We start from the raw sequence: 22841 nt of genomic DNA, 5'->3' as shown, positions 1-22841 counted from the left end.
CCATTTAAGTTCAAGAAATTGCTGAATTGATTTAAACTAACTTTCTCAATAATATTGGACATGAAAGGGAGATTTGAAATGAATCCCTTATCCTCATGAGGGTTGCAGGGAGTGCTGGAGCCTATTCCAGCTGCCATAGGGCAGAAGATGGGATACACCCTGAACTGGTTGCCAGCCAATCGCAGGGCACATAGAGACAAACAGCCGCACTCACAATCACACCTAGGTGCAATTTAGAGTGTCCAATTCATGTTGCATGTTTTGGAGATGTGGAGAAAACCCACGCAGGCACAGGTAGAACATGCAAAGTCCACACAGGCGGGTCCGGGATTGAACTCGGGACCTCAGAACTGTGAGGCCAGTGCTTTACCAGCTGATCCACTGTCCCGCCCTATACAAGCATCCAACATTAATTTTTTTTTTTTTTTTTTCATTTTAGAAGACGCTTAATGGCAGCTACACTTTAAGAGCTTTAGGAAACTCACCGGACTGAAGTGAGCAATCGATTCTTTGCTGCAAATGAGCTAGCATAGACTTCACTTTAGTTTTGGAAAAAGTCAGATGGTATTGAATCAAGACTGCTTGTTGATGGTTTCAAGTGCTGAACCGTTTTCTCTACAGTTTTTTGGTCAAGTGTATCAAATTCGATCATGGTAATAGAGCTTTTCCTGGGTGGCTTCAGATGTAGTATCATTTTGCTGAATTGTACTGATATTTAACCTGATGGATTGTATTGTTTCACAAAAATAAGCACATTTATTTTGCTTTTATCTGCTGTTAGGAGTTGTGGTGTGCTCTGATGGGGGGTATTTGTGAGCTTCTTAACAGCAAACTTTGTCAGTATTGTTGCTCTTACTGATGATTTCAGAAAAGTGTTGCTGTCTAGCCCCGAATGTCTCATGATCTATAAAGATTTTGTCTGTTGAGTTCACAGTCAATTTGAAGTTTAGCATTTCTCAACTTATGTTCTGTTTTCTTACTCTTTCACTTTGCTGTATTTACCATCATTGTGCTCCTTCACGGTGTTATAGATTCAAGTTTCTGGTTCTTCAAAAATTTCTTAGTTGTAATGACAGCATTCATGACATTTGAGGTTTTCCATGTGGAATTATCCAAAAGTTAATTTCCTGTCCCAGAATTCACTGTTTGTGGACCAGCTTTGTACAGTTTTCCTATTCATCGCAACATTACATTACGCCACTAGTATGGGAGAGAACTCACGCTCGAAACTATGCACCCCAGCCGTGTGATGTCACGGGGCTGGGCTTTAGCCACACCCGGTCAAAAATCAGGAAAATTAAAACAGTGAAAAAGATGCTCAACCTTTATTGTTTCTCAACAATTCATCTAAAAATATTGGGTATCTTTACATATGTTTTCAGCGCTTCAAACATTCTCAATGTGTTTCGAAACAAAATATGGATATCTGCTCAGAGCCTCTTTATTAACAGAGTTTGAGCAATACACATAAACTTCATAAAACACACATTTGTTTCTTTACAAGGCAAAATGCCACTCGGTATTCCAGCAATTGGTCAACATTATGTACTGTACTTTGAAACACTTTGGTGAATGTTTGCAAAAGGTTCAAGCTGACACTCCATCCTTGTGAGAAGAGGCACAGCCCCCCGTTCAGCCACTCAAAGATGACCCCATTCCTTCAATGACTAAGAAACAGGCGTTACATTGAATTTGACTGTCTGAAGATAAAAAAAAAAGTTTGATAACTGAGAAATCATAACCAGTTTTCCAATCCCCTTGATAGATAAATAAATAAATACATCTTGAAATAGTAACTACACTTTTAAAAATTGCCTAGTGCTTGAAATACTTGAAATACTCTTTACACACATTTCCCAAAATATTGCAATAGTGTGCCAATTCTTTTATTTTTGGCTGCAGACTGAATAGTTTTGGGTTTGTCATCTAAAGATAAATAGAAGAAAAAAATTCTCGACAGAGGAAACCGCTTTGAGGAGTCTTTATTTTCTTATTGCTAATCACTTCCAGCCTTAACAGATATAGTAAGAAACTAAAAGAATTAAGTAAAGTTATACTGTATGTTGGCAAATATATGCCGAGCTAAAAGTTGTGGGGGGAGAGTTAAGAGGACGTTTGGCAGTAGCTCTAAGAGCCATAGATAAAAGTGAGTAGGTAATGTGACTAGGCTCCGCTAGGTGAGATCAGCCTAAAGGAGAGATAATTACACTGGAGCAGAGGGATTATCGTGATTCTAGATGAAGTGGGAAAGCTATGCAAAGCACATTATTCTGGTGAGAGGAAGTAGAACTAGATCTTTATATCCTTTATCCTGTGTGGCAGCAAGCAAGTAGAGAGGATTGTGGAACCTATTTATTTCTAAGGGAACTCAAAATATCCGGGCCCAAAGAACTCTTAGTGTGATACTAAATGAAATAAATGTCATGTTTCCCCAGAACATTACTGGAAGGCAGAAACATGAAAACATAATTGCTCTCTATGTTTTCCATTGTGGCGGGACGGTGAGGGACTGGTTAGCATATCTGCATCATGGTTCTGAAGCCGGTGGTTCAAATGCTGGCCTCGCCTGTGGGGAGTCTGCATGGAATTTCTCTGGGAACTGCAGTTTGTTCCCACACCACAAAAACATGTATGGAAGGCTGATTGAAGTTCCTAAAATGCCTGTAGGTGTAAATGCGTGTGCAAACGGTGGGTTGTTTAAATGTGCCCTGCAATTGGCTGGCAAGCCGTTTGGGTGGACCCCAGGTCCTGCGATAAGCTCGAAATGAATGAATGGATGGATGTTTTCCAGTGTATTTTAACGAACACACTGAGCGGTCCTAAATAGATTGGGTAAAAAAATCTCAGTGATCTGGGAGGGAGTCACAATCAACCTGCTGCTTCTACTCATTGATAAAAGCCAGAGGAGGTGGCTTGAGCATCTAATTAGGATGCCTTCTGGATGCCTTCGTGGTGAATTGTTCCCTCCCACTGGGAGGAGGTCCTGGGGAGATGCTGCTTACACTGTCTCCCGGTTAATACCTTGGGATCCTCTCAGAAGAGCTGGATGAAGTGGGCGGAGAGAAGTAAGTCTATGCATCTCTACTAAAGCTGACCTCGGATAAGTCGGTGAAGGAGGTTGATGGATAGATCAGTTGTCCATCCATTCATGCATTTTCTGAGGGAATTCTCTTCACAAGGGTCCTGGGAGTGATGGAAGACATCGCAACTAATTGGGGACAGCAGGCACTTTCAAGTTGGCCTTTTCTGCAGCTAAAAAAGAAGAAAGGTGGAAAGGAGACGTGTAGAATAAGGAAATAACAACAACCATAATAATTTATATATACACTGTATATAATGTAATGTATTTGTGCTGCAGTAAATGTTGAATATCTCCTGAAGAAAAAGAATCAAGTGAAAAGAACAAGCCAACAGTCAAGCATGATCGAGGAGCGATAATACTGCATCTGGTACTGGAAGCCTTCAGTGTATCACAGGTGTCTTGAAATAAGAAAATTATCAAGAAAGTAAAGAATGAAACATTTTACCCAGCAGAAGAAAACTTGAGGTGAAGATCATGGGTCCTCCAGCAAGAGAAAGACCTAAAGAACACATCCAATAGTACACAAGAATGGTTGAAAAGGAAAAAAAAAAAGACCATTAAAGAGTAATTTCTCTTTCTTTGTTAGCTTGACTATTTTGGACTTGCACACTACATTTACTCAGATACTGTACATCTTGTAACTCCCCACTGGCCGTAAAACCTGTGCTCCCCCGCCCCATGGACTTTACAAAGGTGAAAATCAATACAATGCAATAGCAATAATATTAATCACGACAAGAAAAGTTTCAAGTTTGGGCATATCTCCACTCCATCTCTCACACACACACACACACACACACACACACACACACACACACACACCACACACACACACACAACACACACACACACACAACACACACACACACACAGACACACACACACACACACACACTTATCTACACTTAAAAGCCGTTGTGAAGAGGATTTTTTTTCACTTGTTTTTGAACATAGTCTCTGATGTGGCAATTTCAACATCTATGTGTGGGACATAGAAGGAAAATTTTGCATCACCTTGCCTCGTGTCACTAAGAGGGGTGATTAGACGAGAATTTCTATTAGATCTCAGAGTAATTGATGAGTATGTTGGTTAGCACTGAGGTGCAAGGAAGACTATGTAAAACTTTATAAACCAAGAGGAAGGTTTTTAAAATAGATTCTTGTTTTGATGTGCTAGTAGTGCATTGATTTGAGAACAGGTGTGACGTGTCACTGAGAAGACGTGAATACTTTATCGAGGGATTTCTGTGAATCATGAACTAAATAATCTATTCTGCTTCTTATGAATGTTTTAATTATTATTATTAAAAGCAGGATACCCCTTACTTTGAAATATTACCATATGTTTGAAAATGGATACTGCATTTGACCACATATTTGTTTGGAAATCACAATGCAAAATTGGTTATCAACCTACCTCCCCTTTCCCAATGAGGTAATGTTGTAACAGTCGTCACAAAGCAAACTGTATATTTGCCAGTGAAAACTTTCAACTCATATGGTTGCTGTGGACACAGAGTAATTGAGGGACTCGGGTGTGTTGCTCAAAGGCACATCAGCCACTCGGCCTGTTCGGGTTACGTCACTGGGAGACCCGTCAGTCACAGGCTCTATTTTTAACCTCACTTTTCACAACTGAATCATTGATATATTGTGAATATGTAAAGGGAGTGATTAAGTTCATACTGTAGAACATGAATATCTCCCAACACATTTCTGCCAGCTGTGTTTTTGTCACTATCTAATTAGCCATGGTAGGAGGGCTAATTAGTCTCCCAGGAGTGTGCAAAGCCTTTGCCTAGCATGATACAGTATAACGTGTTACACAGAAGGGCTCCCACAAACAGAAATTTGTGGTGACTAGATTTAGTGTTCTGCCTGTTAATTTTCCCGTCAACCAACTATTTTATCTCTGACTTCAGAAAAGGTGTAATATCATATTATTTGGGAATTTACACTTCATATGCTACATTAAGGTATCAAAATAGCACAAGACAATATCATAATAATGACAAAATCCTGGCCTTGACCAGAAAAAACGTACAGATGGTTCACACAAAAAAAGTATACTATGACAAACAGACAGGACTCTGTATTGACCGAGAATGGCTTGGTTAGTTGCAATCAACGATCACAGGAACACAAGGAAATGCTGAGCACGATCCTGAATGGCAAGACCAGGTAAGAAAATGACTTACCCAGGAAAGACAGAAATTTGATATCTTCAGATAACTGAAGTCATATTACCTCCCTCGCTGAACTGAGATCTGTCAGAAAGGTGATGGAGTGAGTGATTGCCCCCAATTATGCAAGGCTGATATATCCAATTAGAATTTGGTGTAGCCGCAAGCCCAGAGATTGTGCTGCTGAGGCTCAGTACCGCTTATTGGCTAACACAAAAAATCATTTTTTCAAGCGTAAAGTGTCAGAAAGTAGGATTGATGTGTCTCCTTATTAACACCCACACATTTTGGATGGCTTAGCTTTGAAATGGATATGAGTCACATTTCTGACATTTGATGTTTCAGCTATTGTCCATGGCAAAATAATCAACGTTTCTCACCACATAAACGAAATTAATTATAAAGCTAAATAATTATGCATGGGTATAATGGGTTAGAATTTGAGTAATCGGCCACAGAAGTTTTGAACCTGACACAGGCCAATAAATATAAAGCCCAAACAACTGTCTTATTTTTACTTGTACAGTATTAAATGGGTGCAGGCATTTGGAAGCTTTCTGAAGTGTAACAAAATGCATCAGCTCAAATATGATCTATCACACTGCTACATTCTATAAGCTGCACTCGGAAGACTAACCTCAGAAATGTGGCTACACGGATGCAAGTTGTATTGAGGAGTCAAGTCCAAAAAAGTAATGGGAACACTGCAGAAAAATGCGTGTGAGGTTTTCCACTTGAGTACCTATATTTGTACTAATGTATTCAGTCATGACTTCAGTCTTCTATTGAAATCACAGAATTGCTTTAGTTTGATGGCTTTACATATGAAACTTGACAAAGAAGCCTAACTAGGTCTCCGTGAAATCACAAATGCAATGAGAACACCCACATCAGGCTGTGATGTTCGAGCGCGTCTGACTTTTCTAAATGTGATTCTTTGTCATGGAGGATCATTATTTTTGGCTTTTTGGCTTAGAGCAGGCATGAAGTGCAGAAATATGCAAACCATGACCATTTAGACCGCTTTTTAAAATGCCATTGGTGAGAGTAGGAATTACAATTTATTTTATTTTTGTTTTTCAGTCGTGTCTTTGAAACATTTAATGAAAACAAAGAGTAATGCACTTATATTCTGAGATTTTTTTTCATCAAAACAGCCTCCTCTTTTTGCAGTACAGTCAAGGTGTGGGAGCATGCAGCACATTTAAATTAGGTTGAAGTGCATTTTTTTTTTACACATATCACTGCGTTAAAACAAAGTACCATGTTTATTTATACTTGGAATAATGTATTTCGTCGGATAAAATGATTATCTTGCTAGTTTCTGAGAGCGAGAGACACCCGAGTATACTGAACCTTTTAGGATCACAGAGTTAGCCAACCGAGCTCGACATAGTCTCGAGTAAACACCTTAGTATGAGTCTTAACAAATATGGAACTTTTTTTTTTCAAACCAACACAACATCATGGGTGTTCTTATCTTTCAGTGTGCAATTTGTCCTCCAAAATCAACGGCGTTTTAAGATACTACGGATTTTCCAGGCGACGGTAACCTCCGTCACGATTAGGTGTAGCCCTGTCCCCGGACCTGCTTTGCCAGACATGGCAGTGCATCAAAGCATTATTAAATGTGATAAAGAAAAAGATCTAAGAACAACAACTAAAAAAAAAAAAAAAAAAAAACCCTCTACATGTGTGTTCATAAGACGGAGCTGCCAGCTTATAGAAATTCACTTCCAGAACAATTTTTTGAATTACCTTTATTTTTAAAATGATGTCAAGGACATTACCGCGAGACTGTTCTGGGTGTATATTTTGCAATAAAAAATAATTCTGCATAGTTTTCAGTTCCACAACATAATTAAGGAACTTGTTATGTGTGTGTCCCACATCTCAGATGCACAAAAGTTACCGAGGACAAAAATAAAAAGAGAGTGCGTCCAGACAAAAGATTGCTAAGAACGGGCAAACTCTGTCTGATTGGCCGTACGCGTTTGAAAGTGCGGCCGCCCACATACACGAAGCTCAGTTTTCTGAGGGCATGCCGGGAGCTGTACAGTTCATGAAATTAATTAAATTAGTCCCAAAACCAAATGCTGACATGTTGATTGAGGATCATTTTGGATTCACGACTGGTGAACACGGCCACTTCACTAAAACCAGAGGTGGAAAGTGTCATGGTCTTGCCAGTCCAGCCCTATCTGTGCGGGTGGCCACGCTGATTGGGAGGCGCACACCTGCGCCTCATCCTGGCTGATTGGCCCCGGTGTATATAGGACCATGGGGACGACTGGTCCAGCGCCAGATCGTCACAACTCATGCCCCGTTCCTGAATTCCCATATCTTTGATCGACAACCCGTGTGTACCGACCACCGCCCATTCTCCGACCGACCCTGTAAGCCTGACTCCCTTGATACTCCTGCCTGCTTTGATCGTTCTCCCGTGGACCGACTCCTACCTGCCCGCTGACCTGCTCTCTATGCCCGACGTCTCGACTGCCGCTGCTGCATCTGACTGCCTGCCCGATCCCCGATCTTAGAATCATAAACGTTTTTCCCGAATTACACCTGCGTCTCCCGACTCCTGCATTTGGGTCCTACCCCCGTTCAGATGGGTCGTGACAGAACGGTCTGGCCAAAACAGGACCCAGCAGGAAAGACCCGGCGTCGCTGGGGCCGACGCAAGGTAGACCGACTGCCGGAGGACTAAGCCTGTCCGATCCGGGTAGGGTCCATGACGTTCTCCGCTTCCGTGTTACACGCTCCATTGGCAAGCTATGAATACGTCCCGACCACGACCCGTCCAGCACCTCACATTCTTTTGGACTCAGATTTTTTGGACTACGAGGAGGACCGTGATTTATATGACCGTCTGCCTGACTATGACTTGGATTATTTCGACTATGAATCTCTTCGCCCGATCTTTAATCCCAGTCAGTTTGCTTCACCTCCACGTTTCCAGTTCCCGAGCGTTTTCGTCCGGTAGGTCCGAGTCCACCAATCCGTTTGAGGGAACCCGCTTGGCCATTTAATCGAGACCTCCACGTAGCGGCCAGAGGAGACGCCTAGGCCGGGCGCTCTCTTGTGCCTCCCGCTGCGCGGCAACAAAGACGCCGTCCTCGTCCACCCATTCCTCACCAGCAACGGTTAAACTGGCAGACCCGCAGCTGGTGGCGAAACTTCCAGCCCAGAGGGAGGAGGGGCCGCCAACTCACGAGGTGTTCTACCGCAAAATTTGGACGGAGATAGAGCGGCAGAGCGCCGAACTGGCGGTCCTCACGGTCCAGGTCCGGCAACAATTAGAGAACCAGCTGAGCTACGCTGACGTCGCGACTGCTGCTGACTCGCTGCTGACTCAGGTTCACAATGCAGAGGCTAAGGATCCGCTACCAAGCAAGGTCCATGTAGCTGTGGCAACGGACTCCCGGACAAGTCACGCGCACATCGCAGTAGTGACGGACCCGCTACCTAGCAAGGCTCATGTCGCTGTCGCAACGGATCTGCTCCCGAGACACGCCTACGTTGCATTTCAATGAACTCGTTGCTGAGTTATGCTCACGCTGTAACGGCAACTGATCTGCTACCAAGTCAAGCGCACGTTGCAGTGAGAATGGATCCGCAACCTCGCCATTCCTGCGTCGGTGTGGAAACAGATCCGCCGCCTTGCCATGCTCATGTTGCGGTTTTGATAGACGCGCTGCTGACCTATTCTCATGTTACAGCATCCATTGACTCCTCCCCCAGCCGAGCCCATGTCAAGGCTGGCAGCAGATTCACTACCGCGTCACACTCACACCGCGGTGGCGACAGGCTTCCGGGCGACCATCAAAGGAGAAGGATGGAATTTGCTATCGAAGATGGTCCTGCCAGAGCATTCGCAACGTGTGTTTTCCAAAAGAACAGGATTCAGAAACGAGTTGCAGAGAGCTTAAGTTCAGAGGCTGGAGCGAATTCTGATAAAGGTGAGGCGAACTATTTTCCTCCAGTGAAGAGGAGGAAGACTTCATTTTGGTCACTCCATTCCGTGCCCAGGGATGATCCATTCACGCCCCCTAGTGTCTGCCAGTTTTCCTCCGGGACTCCTGACTATGAGCCAGTCGGTCTCCATCTAAAGGAGCCGACTCTCATTCCGGAACAAACGCCCAGTTCGGTAGTGCCAAGGCAAACACCAAGGGAGCAACAATGCGGCGCTGTGCCACCTGGGAGGGTTCAGGAGCAAATCTCCAAGCCCCACGTTGCTGTCCAGGAGGTGGCGATGGCTCCGTAGCCGCCTCACGGTTCCGTCCAAGAGGTGGCGATGCCTCCGCAGCCGCCTCATGTTCACGTCCAGGAGGTGGCGATGGCGCCGCAGTTGCCTCGCCTTCCTGTCCAGCAGACTGCGGCAATTGTTCCCCAGCCTCCTCACGTTCCTGTCCGGCAGACGGCGGCGAGGGTTCCCCAGCCACCTCACATTCCTGTCCAGCACACGGCGGCGAGGGTTCCCCAGTCGCCTCACGTTCCTGTCCAGCAGACGGCAGCAAGGGTTCCCCCGCCGCCTCACATTCTGGTCCAGCAGACGGTGGCAAGGGCTCCCCAGCCGCCTCACGTTCCCGTCCAGGAGGTGGTGATGCCTCCGCAGCCGCCTCATGTTCCCGTCCAGGAGGTGGCGATGGCGCCGCAGCTGCCTCACCTTCCTGTCCAGCAGACGGCGGCAATGGTTCCCCAGCCACCTCACGTTCCTGTCCGGCAGACGGCGGCGAGGGTTCCCCAGCCGCCTCACTTTCCTGTCCAGCCGACGGCGGCGACAACGGTCCACGGTCGCCCCACGCTCCTGCTTCATCGGTGACTGGCCCGCGACCGGGTCTGAGGAGGTCTTCGTCCGGAGCTGTTGCATGCCTTGTTGTGGTTCCTGCTTCGCCGTTGGGTTTCTTACTGAGGCCGTCCACCCGAATCGCCCCGTGGGGATCCTGGTGCTTGGCGTCCGGGTCGTCCTCCTGACCTGTCCTCCCGGACGCCTCGCGTTTGGTGGCCTGGATGGCCACCAGACTTTGGTGCCCTCCTCCGGACCACCTTCCACCCGCCCCTGGATTTTTTAATTCTTGTCCGTGTGTTTTTGTTTTGTTTAGGCACGTCTGGGAGCCGTGCCTTAGAAGGGGGGGGTTCTCTTATGGTCCTGCCGGTCCAGCCCTGGCTGTGCGGGTTGCCGCGCTGATTGGGAGGCACACACCTGTACCTCATGCTGGCTGATTGGCCCCGGTGTATATAGGACCATGGGGACGACTGATCCGGCGCCAGATCGTCACAACTCAAGCCCCGTTCCTGCACTCCCGTATCTTTGATCGACAACCCGTGTGTACCGACCACCGGCCGTTCTCCGACCGACCCCATAAGCCTGACTCCCTTGATACTCCTGCCTGCTTTGATCATTCTCCCGTGTATCAACTCTTACCTGCCCACTGACCTGCTCTGTACGCCCGACGTCCCGACTGCCGCTGCTGCACCTGACTGCCTGCCCAATCCCCGACCTTGGAATAATTAACGTTTTTCCCGAATTACACCTGCGTTTCCTGACTCCTGCATTTGGGTCCTACCTCCATTCCGATGGGTCGTGACAGAAAGTTCAATTTATATGACGTCACCACTTAAAACCTCCACTTGACAAAATCAGTCTCAAACACCACCATCCCATCCAATTTCTTCAGATGGGAACAAAAAAAACATAGTGGCAACATTTCCCATTTCCCATCACCTTGTAATTATGGAACCCTTTGTGCAATAATGAAAATACAAATGTGAATATGGCGGACATATGTTCATATTATATACAATTTTGAATAGCTGTACTGTAGCTAATGGACATGCTGACAAAGGACCATTTGAAATAGGCTGGGGACCTCTAAGAATTAGTGGACATCCTGAATCAAAACGGGTTGCTTTCAACTACTTGTCCATCCATCCATTTACTGAGCTGCTTGTCCTCACCAGGGTCGCGGGATTGCCAGAGCCTATCCCTGCTGTCAACGGGCTGGAGGCAGGGTATACCCTGAACTGCTTGCCAGCCAATCGCAGGGCATATAGAAACAGTTACACTAACAATCACACTTAGGGACAATTTTAGAGCCCCAATGAATGCAAGTTTTTGCGATGTGGGAGGATTTGAAGTGGAAAAATAAAACCCATGGAGGTACGGGGAAAACATACATACGCCACACAGGCAGGACCAGGATTTGAACCCGGGTCCTGAGAACTGTGAGGCAGATGCTTCGACCAGTCGGGCACTGTGCCACCTCATCTACTTGTCGTCACAAATGCAGCTACTACGCATATTTTGTTCGCTCACTGGAAACGTGATTGCAGTATATTGCCTGCACGAACCACAATATAGTGTATGATTCCTGTGTCTGTGTTGTTAAATTGCGGGGACTCATTGTTTCCGTGACTTGTGCATCTCGGGACTCACGTACTCTTATGGATGTGCTCACCGGTTGTCCACCGTCTTGCCACATTACATAGATTAAAGTACAAATTAAAGTTCTGGTAGATAATATTTTCCTCTTTCAATTTCCGTATGACTTTGTGCATTAATGTACCCAAAAAAGAAACCATTGATAACAGTTCCATGACAGAGGTGCCTTGAATGAGAAGAGGTTTTGCTCTCCTGTGTGCTTTCTTTTTATCTGTTGATGAGTGTCCACTTTAATAATTGGCCTTTTTTCAAATTATTTTTCTCCTATGATGCTACTTTAGAATTATTGAAAATATTTTTGCATTTTGAAGTTCTGCATTTTATCGAATGCAACAGTTTTTTCCAGTCACATCCCATCAAACCTCTTCCTTCATCTGTCAGCATCTTCTCCACTCTTAAATGCTTCCGTATATGTGTACTTGTTAATTAGGACTAGGTGGTACTTGCACATAATGAGGTTAACTTTTAAGAAGTAGGACCGATTTTGACATTTCAGAAAAAAAGTAAAAGCAATGACGTTGATGTTTAACATATTATAAAAGCATTTTGATGAAAAATCTAAACGATATATCAAATGCAGAATTAAAGCAAAGCACAGTTAATACACAAGGTCCCTCAATGTGCTTTACATGATTAAAAGCATTTAAAAACAAACAAATAAAAATGTATTCCATTAGCCTTTCTTCTATTTATCCAGGACCTAAACCATTTAGTGATTCATAGACCAGTAGCAGAAGTTTCAAATCTATTCTAAACCTGACTGGGAGCCAGTGAAATTACTTTAGAACTGTGAGCATGCAATAAGTATGCAACAACCTATAAGGATAGGGCGGACCGATCCCATGTTTGAACCCAGAATCTCTTGACTGTGAGCCAGATGTCATGCTGCTTAAAGTGACTCCATTGGATCGATTTCCATGAAACCACCTCAGTGACAAATGTTTGTTGGAAGATGTTTCATGCAGACAAGACTTGTTAATATTGCCTTTCAGAATGTGGCAGAACATTTGCAAATCAAATCCAACCAAAATTCAGGCTGAAGTGAGTGATATTTTGGCATGTCTTTTCAAGTGCTACTTTTGCTAATAGAAAACATTTTTCTTCCTGTATGAAAATATGGTCGGCACAGTGATCCGGCCTTGCCTGTGTGGAGTTTGCATGTCCTTGCCTTGCCTGCGTGGGTTTTCTCCAAGAACTTTGATTTCCTCCCACATCCCCAAAACATGCATGGTAGGTATGAATGTGAGTGCAAATGGTTGTTGTGCCCTGGGATTGGCTGGGAACCAGTTCAGGGTGTACCCTGCCAACTGCTTGCCATTAGGTGGCGTAGGCTACAGGACAGCCGTGACTTTAGTAAGAATAAATGGTGTAAAAAATGGATGCATAAATGGATGAAAACAGGGAGGTTCTGTTATTTCAGCATTGTATATGTAATATACTCGTGTTGTAAGGGTTAGCAGTCCAGAGGTCAATTTTAGGAGACTGTTAGTCCTCCAAGCGGTCACAATAAAAATATTTAAAAATATGTATATTATATTAAAGTTCTGCTACTAATATATATATATATAATATTTAAAAATATGTTTTAACTGAAAAAACTCAACTCTGCTCAAATCAATCATCATTTCTTAAAATGCTCATCAGTGATGATTTCTCCAGGACTCTCGAACACTTTCCATGTTAAGACAGCGAGTTAAAGAACTTGTTCACTGAGAGGTCACCACAACAAGTCACGTTTCTATTGTGCCCAATTTTCCATCTAACTGATTTGTTTTTACATTCCCTGACATGACTCAAATACGGGAGTCTAATCTAACTAGTCTGTCACTCGCCCCAAAATATAAAATGTGAGCCAACCCTAACCCAGTTGTTTTAAAACGGGTGGCCGTTGTCATGAAAAGGGTGGTGGGGGTTATTTCAGCTGCCCCCTCCCCACTCTTAACAAGTTTACACCCCCCCACCCCCTCCAATTTTTAAACCGATCACCCCTCCACCCCCACTTTTACCATTTTCAGGGCGAGGGGGGGGTTAATCTCACACAAATGGGGCGTCCTCAAACAGTTTGAAAACCACTGCCCTAACACTGCATAGAAAAATACAATTACAGAAAGTTAAATGTGTTATTGGAAAAGAAAGAGAGAAAGAAAGTAAAAGTAAAATGAACCTCAACAAAAACCTATTGTCAGAAAAAAAAGTAACATTTGAGGAAGTTGTCGGATTGAAAATCAACCAAATTCAAACTCTTCAATTATCCAGTATCTGCCCGCCGGTAATTCAAGTAAATCTCGTTTACCTACTGTATATCAGAGTTCTATGTTGGGTTGTATCATAGAGCAACTACTCTGGTCCACTCAGAGTAACTGCATCACCATCTGCTGCACGGCTCTACAGACAAACATGGGTCCCCGAGTGAAGGATAATTAGTGAGACTAAAATGATCTGAAAGAATCAGTAGAACTGGATACTATCCAAGACTACATTATTTTGCAGTGATGTGTTTGGTATGGTTTAGCCTATAGATGGCCTTCTGAGACTAGGGAGGGATTAGAACGGCAGGTGCTTTGCGATAGCTTATGGTAATGAGGGTTTGTTTAAATAAGCTTCCAGGTCTTTCTCACTGATAATTGAGATATATATCTCAATTTAAGTCGGGGGGTCGCAAAGGTCAAATCCAAATAAAACTGCTGCCTATCTGTAATTCTGAATCAAAATCTGTTAAAACCTCAATCGAAAAGATGAGCCAAATGTCAAGACCGGCCTTGTGATCTTAAAGTCAGAACATAAGAAGACGGTATTATGAAACAGAAAAAGATATCCAAATGTGTGTTCCGTTTAAAATATGTCATTCAAAGAAAAGGTTACAGACCCTTAAAACTCTCTAAGAGAAGATGTGCAAGATGAAAGTGCTTTCTGTGAAGTAAAATCAAAAGTTAATCTGAATATAATCACGATCAGATTAGTTTGGGGACGAATTGGTATCCAGGAACTAATATGATACAATTTAGATTTGATTCTTTGGGTCAAATTAGTATACTTGCATGTTTTAAAGAGTTTTTAAAGAAAGGGTAGACTTAAAACACTTACTCAAGACCAAAGTATGAAAATGACTCTCTTAACCCTTCATATTTCTACCGTCAACCAAACATCCAAGACAAAGTGGTTGTTACAAGTTTGGACTAACATATTGCTTCATATCTCATCTTGCCGTTTTAAATTTCAACTCTCAGCTTGTAGAGTTGGAATGCACTCCCTGTGCTTGTGATTTTTTTAAATTCAAAATTGCTTGACTATTTATTGTTATTTAAAAACTTTTCTGAGTAAAACTTAAAGACAGTTTTTACTTACTTTGAATGTTGCTTTGGGGTTTGATGTAAATTATTTAGTGAAAGTCATTTTTTTGTTGTTGTTGCTGCATCTTTCAGTGTACAAATAGACTTCATTAGATTTCACTAGACTCTATTGTACCATTTATCTATAGATAAAACTTAAACCCCCAAAGCCTGACTGATTTAACATTAGGCATCTGCAACAAACACCATATTGATGAAAATTATCATTTTATTGTACTCATCTTTATTTGGCCTACTAATAAACAAATTAGGTCACGGGCTTCAATTCCCTTAGTGGTTTGTTCAAAAGCTGGTTTTGTTGGCATTAAACATAATGGCATGTATTTATTTGTAAGAATTTAATTGGCAACATGTCCTTGAGGTATTAATGAGATAGAAAATGTAATCTCAAATGGAATTAATGCATCTCACGTTTGGGAACATCTCATTATTTTTGGCATACTATGTTTGTACATCATATTGAATCCTTCACACTTTCCCGGATCCCGGATGTCATCAAGAAATATGGAGACAGGTGATAGAACTTGACTAAAATTGGAAGTAATGAATAGCACAGTGGTCTCATTTGTACTCATCATTTTCTCGAGTCGCATGTGATATAAAATAAACACATAAAAATAAAAAAGACAAGTAAATGAATGATAGGTTCAAAATGGGGAAAGAGATGAACCGGAAGCATGTTGCTCCATTTTCCCTGCACAATAAAATTGTTTCCTTTTATATTAAAGAAAGAAACAAAACAAAAGAAGTTCCAATGCCCCATTGATATTCTTTGACCACTTTCCCTCAGACCAATGGAAACCAATTGGATTTCTGAATGTGACCTCTCAACCCCCTCCTTGAAGAAGGCTTTTGGAAAATAATTACTTTTAACGGTAGAACTTGCCTCCCCTCCAGTGGGACTATTATCACCACCCTTTGGCCTATGTCTAAAAAATGTGTGTGCGCGCATATTTAAGCATGCACACTGGCAGGCGTTTTTGTGTGTTTGAGGCACACTTACAGATGGCCAACAACAAAGAGGAGTCCAGAGGGCCGCCCACCCCCTTTCACAATGATTTCCTTCCCTAACTTGGTCAATAGCCAAGCGTATTTTATTTCACTTAACAACTCAGCTGCCTGCCTGTTGACATGTTATAACACATCACATCATTTAACGTTTATCATGTTATGAAATATAGACTGTAGTTCAGCGACAAAAAGTAAAGATTATTGTTTTCATCCGCAAAGTGAATAAAACCAGAAATAAAGTCAAAGAAAAAGGTAACTACCTACAAAGTAGTAAAATAATAAAGTGTGTCAATATAATGCATAATCTCAAATGACATACATAAATGAAATTATTAGACTTCATTCAGTTAAAAAGCAATTAGTTATTGCTTTTAATTACCCATAAAATATATGTTGAATTACCAAGTATGAATATGTATGTATCTTATAAAGCTGAAATATTTGATTGGTTAGCACAGGACAACAAATCACAAAGTCGTGATGTGATTGGTCGAATTTGAAAGCGTCACTTTCATGTTATTGTTTGAAGGATCCAACTGCCAAACGCCCAATTTACTGGGGCCCCTCTTGGAGCATGGAATTGCCAAGGAAACCCCCTCATCCGTTAAAATACCTTGAGACCTTGTCACTCAAGATCAATCGTGCGAAGACAGGATGTGATGTAGTTTTCAGCTCAGCTGATGCCCACTGTGTGAGTGAACAAGAGCAACAATACCAAGCGCACGAGTTCTTTTGTTGCAGTGAAACTGAGACACAAGGCTTTTCCTCTGGGCTTACTCTCCACCTCCCATCTGTCAATGTTTGCTCGACACCATTTGGTTCCAACGGTGTGTCTGAAACAACTTCAACATCAGTTGAAGTTGTTTGGGTTTTAAAAAAAAAGGCATCTCAAGGCAGTGTAGTTGTTCACGGACACACACGTATGCACACAACCACATATAACTTAAGATCATAGCAAAAAGCATGAATTATAATTATTATTTGTGTATCCTACATGAGCAATGAGGTCAAGTTATATTTTTGACTTTGACCCAAACCCTAAACATAGTTTAAGCTTTAACTGCTGAGTGCTCAGATGTTTTGCTCTAATTCAATGATTGTTTTGCCAAAGCCAGATGTATCTCAGTGAGCAGATGGTGAGACATGTACAGTATTTTAGTCCTTATACAGATTTGGAAAGTTAAAATTCATGACAAAAAGTATTTTCTGTTGAAGAGAAACAGAATTAAAATATTTTCTGAGGTAGAGTTACAGTTTTATTTTAAATGTGAGTAGAGCATACGATCCCCTCCCCGAGCTGTCACCGAACACTACATTCGCACTTTGTTCCGAGTGGCCACAGCAGCCCTCTTTCAGGCCACCGTTGGGAAAAAGGGATAGTCAGAAGACAACAGAGGGGGATGGTGTGAACAATCGTGACAGGCTGTGATGCTCAAATTGTTAAACATTTTCTCGGGCAGTCATGGTGCGGATGAGAAACCTGGTCAGCCAAAGTAAGATAGGGTACACCTAGGGTGCCCAGACTTTTTTTTTACCCCAAGATCTACTTTTCAAGCAGCCAGCCTCTCGCGAGCTACCGATGACGGGGAGAATGATGATGATACCAAACTGTTTTAAGGTTAGTTATGTTGCCTCCTATATTTAAAATACAGAATTAGCTTTTTGTGCACTATATTGACTGCATTCATCCTGGATCAGGCTGTGCCAAGTTGGAATTTTAAAATTACACACCATCTCATCCTGCACTTTCTACTTTGGCTTGAGACGAGACCTTTCCCACTCGGAAAAGAGAAAATCTCGTCCAGTTTAACCACTTTTTCTTCGATTATTCACATACTCTGAAAGTCATTGCATTTTAAAACAACAACATTTCTTTTTTAACTTTCTCCATTAATATCGAAAGTAAACATAAGCAGCATGTCTGGCTTGTCTTTGCTCTACATTGCCCAGACTGTGTTGCTGACTAAAGCAGCGGTGGTGGATGGTGTCATTATAAAACACATTCATGGGCTGCGTAAGTACTGCAACATTTGTAGCTATGAGTGCACGTCTTTAAGAGCGGGCCTTGGAAAGGCCAAGGGAGAAATTGCCAAGCAGCTTGGTGAAAAAAAGGTCCACTGTTGGACCAATCCTTAGAAAATGGAAGAAGCTAAACATGATGGTTAATCTCAATCAGAGTGGAGCCCCATGCAATATATCACATTGTGGGGTCTCAATGATCCTGAGGAAGTTGAGGAATCAGCCCAGGACTACACGACAGTACTTGGTCAATGACGTGAACAGAGCTGGAACCACCGTTTCCAAGGTGACTGTTGGTAATATACTAAGACGTCATGGTTTGAAATCATGCATGGCACGGAAGGTTCCCCTGCTGAGACCAGCACACGTCAAGGCCCGTCTTAAGTTTGCCAATGACCGTTTGGATGATACAGAGAAGTCATGGGAGCAGGTTTTGTGGTTAGATGAGACCAAAATGGAACTTTTTGGTCATAATTCCTCTTGTTTTGGTTGTTCCATTTGTTTGGCTTGTTTGGAGAAAGACTAATGATGACTTCCACCCCAAGAACACGATCACGGCTGTGAGTATGGGGGTGGTAGCCTCATGCTTTGGGGGTGTTTTTTTGCATGTGGGACAGGACGACTGCGCTGTATTAAGGAGAGGATGACCACGGCCATGTATTGTGAGATTTTGGGGAACAAACTCTTTCCCTCAGTCAGAGCATTGAAGATGGTTGGGTCTTTCAACATGACAATGACCCGAAGCCCACAGTCAGGAAAACCAAGGAGTGGCTCCGTAAGAAGCATATCAAGGTTCTGGTGTGGTGTGTAGCCAGTCTCCAGACCTAAAACCAATAGAAAATCTTTCGAGGGAGCTGAAACTCCGTGTTTCCCAACGACAGCCCAGAAACCTGTCTGATCTAGATAAGATCTGTGTGGAGGAGTGGGCCCAAATCCCTCCTGCAGTGTGTGCAAACCTGGTGAACAACTACAGGAAATGTTTGACCTGTAATTGCAAACAAAGGCTACTGTACCAAATATTAATATTGGTTTTCTCAGGTGTTCAAATACTCATTTGCAGCTGTATCATACAAATAAATTGTTAACAAATCATACATTGTGATTTCTGGATCTTTCTTTTTAGATTATCTCTCTCACAGTGGACATGCACCTAGGATGAAAATTTCAGACCCCGCCATGATTTCTAAGTGGGAGAACTTGCACTATAGCAGGATGTTCAAATACTTATTTTGTTCACTGTATGTAAGAGTTGAAAGCAGTTCCTAGTGCAACGGGAAGCACATTTTCCCATAAACACATCACCTTCGCCACCCACAACTCTTCTAAAGCACTACAGAGACAGAGATTCAACACAATCAAATTTTCTCGTGAGAAAGGGGGGGGGGGATTTGGTGGTGGAACCTCAAAGTACAGGAAAACATACAAGGAAAGAGCTCTGTTAAGAAGAAGTGGGACACTGAGAGGACTGAGGAGAGGAGAAAGGAATACATGGAGATGTGACGTCGGGTGGAGGTCGATGTAGGAATGGTTAAATGAGGCATATGTTGACATGTATGGCTGGTGGGACACTGAAGAAGGTATAAAGTATGTATACAAGTAAGGGTACAGATGAGAAGGACGTGTAGCAGGTATGGGTGATTAACGACAGAGATGGAAATGTGTTGACTGGCAGTAGTGAACACTTTTTTTCCAGAAGAGGCATGAACATAGAGTGACCTACAAGAGCGGAGGTAGAAGTACACAGGTGGATTATATTTTGTGCAGACGATATAATCTGAAGGCGGTTTCTGACTGTAAGGTAGTGGTAGAGGAGAGTGTAGCTCGACAGCATAGGATGGTAGTGTGTAGGATGACTTTGGTGGTGGGTAGGAAGATTAAGAAGACAAAGGTAGAGCTGAGAACCATGTGGTGGAAGCTGAGAAAGGAAGAATGTTGTGCGGCCTTTCGGAAAGAGGTGAGACAGGCTCTCGATGGAAAGCAGAAGCTCCCGAAAGACTGGACTACGACAGCCAAGGTAATCAGAGAGACAGGCAGAGAGTACTTGGTGTGTCTTTTGGTAGGAAAGGGGAGAAGGAGACTTAGTGGTGGAACCCCAAAATACAGGGAGTCATACAAGAAAGAGGTTAGCAAAGAAGAAGTTGGACACTGAGAAGACTGAGGAGAGGCGAAAGGAATACATTGAGATGCAACGGAGGGCAAAGGGAGAGGTGGCGAAGGCTAAACAAGAGGCATTTGACGACATGTCCACCAGGTTGGACAGGAAAGAAGGAGCAAAGGTTCTCTCCAGGTTGACCAGACAGAGGGATGGACAGGGATAGATAGGATGTGCAGCAGGTAAGCGTGATTAAGAATAGAGATGGATATGTGTTGACTGGTGCCAGTAGTGTACTAAATAGATGGAAAGAATATTTTGAGATGATGATGAATGAAGAAAATGACAGTGAAGGAAAAGTAGAAAAGGCAAGTGTGAATGACTAGCAAGTGGAAATGATTACTAAGGGGGAAGTCAGAAAGGCACTAGAATGGATGAAAAATGGAAAAGCAGTTGGTCCTGATGAAATACCAGTGGAGGTATGGAAGCAATTTGGGGAGATAGAAGTAAGTATCTACGAGCAACAGTATAGTTTCATGCCGAGAAAGAGTACGACAGATACATTATTTGCCTTGAGGATGCTTGTGGAAAAATACAGAGAAGGTCAGAAGGAGCTCCCAAGAAAGAAACTGTGGTACTGCATGCATAAGTCTAGTGGTGGAGAAATGTTAGAATAGTGCAGGACATGTATGGTGGCAGCAGAACAATTGTGAGGTGTACCGTAAGTGAGACAGAAGAATGAGGCAGTGGCATGATGTGGTGGGTGGTTTTATTCCAGGCTGAAGTCATACACAAGTAGGCAGTCCAACATAGGCAAAGACACAAGGGCCAAAAACATTAAAATGAGGTTGGATAACTACTAGGCAAAAATAATACTGAACTAGACTTGGCTGTAGTGGCACAGGAACGTTGGCTGTGACAACAAGGCAAATACACAACAAGAAGCTCATATACTCATGCAGACTAATGCAGTGTCAAATAGCAGAGAGGCAACGAGCAATACAACACACAAGGCTTAAACACATGCCATAATTAGAGACAATGAGGCGCAGGAGATGAGCTGCTGCCAGAGGCAGCCACGCACAGGCAGTGGCCTGGCCATGCCCCTGACAGTATGTGCCCAGTGATTGGCTGGCGACCAGATCAGGATTTCCTTGCAGATAGCTGTTGCAGCACACCTTGGGACCTTAGTGAGGGAAAGCAGAAAATGGATAAATGGACCCATTTCTGTTTTCATTACATAATTTTATGAATAATTTTGGCAATGGGTGCCCTTTTTGGGGTTGAGTATTTGCCTAAAAATACAGCAATATTATTGGAGAAATTTAAAAAGGACATCACATAACCAATATTTGTACAAGCTTTCGCTGAAATAAAATTAACTGTATTTATATGGTATCCATTTGTAAGACTTGTACTTTTGTTTCAACAGAGCCATTCACATTTAGACATTTGCTGGTGCCAAAAGTGGAGGAATGCTCCAATTTGTTAAATTGAGAAGTTACTGAATTGAAATTTGCTATAACTTCCCAAGAAAATAATCTTTTTATTTAACTTGAGATAAATTTTCCATCCATCTATCCATTTTACAAGCTGCTTATTCTCTTAAGGAGTGCCAGAGCCTATTCCAGCTAATTTATGGCGAAAGGTGGCCTACACCCTGAACTGTTCGTAAATTATGATTATTTATATTTTTAGGCTTAAAAAAAAATTCCATCAACAAATTTTTGTTTTTTTTTTACTTCCTGGGAAACCTTTTTGACAGTGTGAATGAAGCAAGTTTTGAGATTTTTTCCAACGAACGTGTATTCCATCGACTGAAAAAACATTTTTTCCAGGCATACGGTGATACGTTATTTGGTTTCTTGACACAAAAGGTAACCCAATCTTATTTTACAATGTTTACTCAGTCTGACAGTTCTATGCATGGAAGATGACTGCCATTCAAATCATGAACTGTTTTTAATGCATTGGGTAATGCTCGGGTGAGGATTAGAAAAGGCTAAGACTTCCAGAGAGAACAGAGGATTGTTCCTGTTCCTCTACTCTCTGCATTAATGACTGGATCTTTCCTATTACCTGTTCTGAGCCCCGAAGATGGGATTTCAGTGGTGCAAGGTGGGAGCTGCCTTGCTGCACTGCATTGTGATGAGGTGTCTGCTCATCTTTCCCTGCTCATGTTGCTCCAGCTCTGCTAGTTTCACTTATTTCCCTGCCTGCCTTTGCCACAGTATAGCCATTGTCTCAACATGTATTTTTTATCCACATCCTTGCACGTTTGTGTTGATGTGTTTGTATGGGGGGGGGGGGGGTGTACACCTATGTTTATATGCAAGGGGAGTCTATTTGTGTTAAATAATGTGCAATGACTACATTTTGTACTCAAACTGCAATCTCTGAAATTAATGAACCTCTTGAAGATTCCTCCATGGATTTAATCTTTATGTGTACTGTATGTGTAAGAAAAAAGGAAATTCCCTGATCAAATAATGCAAATAATGCCTTCTGTGCATATATCCAACTTTTATGTTGTTTAACTATTGTATCACTGTTAGAAGGTGAGTTGAACATAGCTTTGACATCATTTTTAAAAAGAAAAAAAAAAATTTGTAATGGATGTGCTGGAGGCAAGATGGATATGATTGGAATAATAACGCAC

This window comes from Syngnathoides biaculeatus, chromosome 3 (assembly GCF_019802595.1).
Source record: "Syngnathoides biaculeatus isolate LvHL_M chromosome 3, ASM1980259v1, whole genome shotgun sequence".
Lineage (NCBI taxonomy): Eukaryota > Metazoa > Chordata > Actinopteri > Syngnathiformes > Syngnathidae > Syngnathoides > Syngnathoides biaculeatus.
The sequence above is the reverse complement of the archived record's forward strand: the minus strand, read 5'-3'. Positions refer to the sequence as shown.